The 4,310-nt window shown below is 43.6% G+C and overlaps 1 pseudogene; it reads right to left on the bottom strand.

Moving 5' to 3' along the window:
• Positions 1 to 2,968: 2,968 nt before the first annotated feature.
• LOC112408612 (60S ribosomal protein L23 pseudogene) lies at positions 2,969 to 3,378 on the bottom strand (annotated as a pseudogene).
• Positions 3,379 to 4,310: the final 932 nt, after the last annotated feature.

Genomic DNA, 4,310 nt, shown 5'->3' with positions numbered 1-4,310 from the left:
TTAGCTGTTAATCTTCCTTTGTGTTTCATATTTCATTTGTGTTTTTAAAAGGATGCCCTTTTGTTTTTGTTCTCTTCACTGGTTCTGTATTTACAGGGAGCGTTCTTCTTTATTTTCTTTCAGTCCTTCAGCAGAATAATTTTGCTAACTTGAGGCCCCCTTGGGATACAGCCATGATACTTTCAGCCCTGCTGTGTGGCAACACTGCTGCTAATATTTTTGCAGGCCCTGGGTCTGGTAGTACTCAGGGTTTTGTCTTCTCAACTTCTTAAATGTAACACTGATGCTATTTCTGTATCCATGGGAGGAACTGTGGGATCATTGGAACTTTCCCAAGGGGAACACTTTTCTGTATAAAAAGAAGAGGGTGAGAGATTCCTTTATGTTTCAAACACTGGTATAAAGTTAATTGGTTAAAAAAATGCTGGTTGTTCCTACATAACTTTTCTGGCTCTGGAACCACATTCAGCAAAGGGCACCGTGACCTCTGTGGGGACATGGAACAATCTGATACCTGATCCAACTTTTCTGGCCTGAAGGCAACTTCAGTGACTGACTTCCAACAGATCTCTAAGGACAGCTGGTTCTGAAAATGTTGCTCCTAGCGGCGCAAGTCCTGTGTTTCAACTGATGAATCCTTTCAATGTCTCTAAACTGGATGACTAAACTCTCCTTGTGTCTGAAGAGATGTATAGACACAGAAAGACAACAGTGGTTCATCAAGGGAGAGATATCGAGAGAATGAAGAAAGTAACTGTAATCTGGGCCCAGGAAGAGCCTCAAACTGCTGGTCTGCAGGTGTATTTTGTGGGCACCCTGAGGGCCATGAGAATGACCTCATATCTCCAGTGGTTCTCAGAAGTCCCAGCTTCTGAGCTTTGAAATCCATCACTGGTTGGTACTGAGGCCATGCCTTCCCAGGCTGAGTGAGGCAGGAAACTGAGGCAGGTCCATTTCTGGGAGAGATAAGACGCCTCTGACTGTGGCTTTAGGCCTCCCCCAGTGGCCTTGGCGAACTTTCTGTAGAGCTCCAGACAGCCCAGGAGGCATCCATGCAAATTCCCTTCCTTCCCTCTCTCCTTCCCTCACGTCAGACCTGCATCACGGTCCATCACCTCTTGGAGGCTGGCTCCTTCCCCATGTTCTTTCATAGGTATTTCTCTTAATAAATTACTCGTACGTTTAATCCTCTCTTGGTTTTTGCTTTTCAGAAGACCCAGACTAACACAGGCCCCCTTCAAAACAAAACAAAACGAAATGAAACACCTCTTTATAAGGGACACATGCAGTTCTTACTGTCCCATCTCCTCTGTTCTCTTGTATCTAATCTGAGTCACACATTTGTGTTATGTGTCCGGCCCCTACAGGTGTTTGATTTTACAGCTCAGGTATTGCATCTTCTTTGACAGCATCCTGGAAATAGAGACATAGGGAAGGGCTGGCTATTAGAAAAATATTAGTCATTTGGGAATATGAGGTTAAACTATTTTACTTCTTGCAAGTTACCAAATTTGGGTGTCATGAGCATTTAATTTATGAATGACCCATCTAACTTTTATTTTTTAGCAGCTCGTTTAAATTTTTTCTTATTTTAATTTAACCTGTGAGTTCATAGAGTTTTCTCAAAATTAGGAAGTTGTGAAAATAAAGATGAGCATTGCCTTTTATTAATGCGCGTCATTGTCGAATGGCCAAATTCTCTCCAGTATTTGAGACGCCTTGGGTAATGTCACTAATCTCTACTCTTCCCCAGGAAGAGTGGATTAAACCATTTTCTTTTCGTGCATGGTGTAGTTGTAGTAGACATAGTCATATGATTTCAATAAATAACTTTTTGAGGGCTTCCCTGGTGGCGCAGTGGTTGAGGGTCTGCCTGACAAGGGTTCGTGCCCCTGTCTGGGAAGATCCCACATGCCGCGGAGCGGCTGGGCCCGTGAGCCATGGCCGCTGAGCCTGCGCGTCCGGAGCCTGTGCTCCGCAACGGGAGAGGCCACAGAAGTGAGAGGCCCGTGTACCGCAAAAAACAAAACAAAACAAAAATACTTTTTGAAAAGTTCTCTGACAACAGTTTCCAAGCTACTGTTAACATTTTCAGTAATTATTTTGATAACAGAATTTTCTTTATTTTTTTCTTTCTTTCCAAAATCAACTCATTGCCTCAAATGCTATCCTTAATTTCTACTTTAATTGAATCTAAGCTTGGTGATGGGGGTCCTTGCCAGCCAAAAAGATGACCATGTTGCTTTCGAGCTGGGAGAACAGACCATATAGGACAGAATGGATTTCCTCTACCTTAGAAAGTTTTTGTTGCTCTCCAGAAATAACATGGATACAACCAGGACCAACTACATAATTTTAGGGCCCAGTGCAAAGTGAAAATGGGGCTGCTTGTTGAAAGGTAGGGAAAAGTGCCATTAAAGATACTAAAATATGAAGGTTTTTCCTTTATTTCATGACTGTCCTCTGCTCATACACATCTTCCATTGTCCCACTGAATTTCACTTATAAAAGACAAATTGCAAGGTAAAATTATTAAGAATTTCAAGGTATGGACAGCAGAGCATTAAACCAAACATAGGGTCCCTTCCAAATGCGGAGACTTGTGGGATGATGCAGGCTGCATTCCCGTGAAGTCGGTCCTGGATACAACTCACCAGTGAGTTGACAAGCAAGCTGGCAACCAGAGGGAACGTCTCCGCTCTTCCCTCTAGTCTCTCAGGTGGAGGTGTGCACAGGGATCAGGGCTCCAAGGTGAAATGGAAGGCACAAGGCTGAGTATCCAATGTGCCAGGGCATGAGCAGTGTTTCTCCTCCTATTTCGTCCTTGGCTCTCTGGGCAATGGCTTCACCACACTGTCTACCTTAGTGGAGAGAAGGTGGTTACTTGTTCGTGGCAGGTGATTTTATTTTATTTTTATTTTGGAGGGGGAGCAAGTAATTTTTGTTTTTTTACAAACACACCAAAGAATCATGCAATGCTGCAAGCATCGGACGCAATCCTGGGCCACAGGTCTGCACATTCTCCTGGAGCTGGTCCTGTGAAAGGCGTAACCTATCATCTCGCCTTACTGTTTTCTACGACTCCTGCATTATCTTCAAAATAAAGAAACATACCATCTTTTCTCCGGTAGGACTTTCGTTGTCTAATTATCACTTCTTTCTGAGCTCTGGTTTGCCTTTCTTGACTGCGGCCATCACCACGTCACCCACACCAGCAGCAGGAAGTCTATTCAGTTGTCCCTTGATCCTCTTCACAGAGATGATATGCACACTTTTGGCTCCTGTGTTGTCAGCACAACTGATCATGGCTCCAACCAGAAGACCCAAGGAAATCCGGAATTTCACACCAGAGGACCCACCGTGTCCTCGCTTTGACATCTTGAATGCCGGAGAGCGACAAAAAGCTGGGCGATTTTATTTTGACTTTCCATTTTAAACATCTTATATCATATTTACGGAGTGTCTGCTCTGTGATGATTTCTGTTCAGGGGTTGTTGTTATCTCCTGGTCCTCAGAGAGCATCCCTTCTCATGAGGGGAGACATGCAATAGGCAGAATAAAGGACTAGACACACTGTAGAGAATCTCAGCTATAGAAGCGCTATAAAGGAAAGTTGAGTGGAGAAAGCAGGTGGGCACGGTAGGGCAGAGGCTTTACAATTGTCAACAGGTGATTAGGGACGGCCTTGCCTTGAAGGTGGCATTTGGATGAAGACCTGCAGAAGAGAAAGGAAACAGCTGAGCTGCCCTCTGGAGAAGATTGTCTGGGAGGGCCATGTCATGGCAAGGAGTCTGTGGTGGGAGTAGAAAACTTTGTTATTCATTGACCTTTGCATGAGCTTTTGGTGTAAGCTTAGCTTGTGTAGATCTACATGAAAGCATTCTTTCCTTCCTTTTTTTTTTTTTTGGTAGAAAAATAGTACTTCTCTGTCAATTCAGTTAAAAATGACTAAGAGTTTCTACGCTTCGATTGGATGCGGCCACATCTCCTCGGAAAGTAGCACAGCTGGGTTCTGGTGTGGAGTCACTTCTATAGACTTCTCTTCTTAAAAGAACCTGTTATTAATGGCTGAGTTCAAAGCAAACTTTAGAAATCCAATCGATTTCTCATTTCTTACATTTTGTTTGGTAAAAGATTTTATGTCAGTGATTGCAGAATGAAGGTGCCAATAGGAAAATAATCGGTTTATAAATGGGAAGGCAGTCAGGCATCCCCCTTTCCATCGTCCTCTCCAAGGTCAGGGCATGGCTGAAATGCAAAGAAGATGCACTTGTACAGTACGTAAATGATAGTCTTCTGTGGAGGGTCAT

This window comes from Neophocaena asiaeorientalis, unplaced genomic scaffold (assembly GCF_003031525.2).
Source record: "Neophocaena asiaeorientalis asiaeorientalis breed wild unplaced genomic scaffold, Neophocaena_asiaeorientalis_V1.1 scaffold45, whole genome shotgun sequence".
Lineage (NCBI taxonomy): Eukaryota > Metazoa > Chordata > Mammalia > Artiodactyla > Phocoenidae > Neophocaena > Neophocaena asiaeorientalis.
Note: the sequence above shows the minus strand (reverse complement) of the source record. Positions and strands in the feature narration are given on the sequence as shown.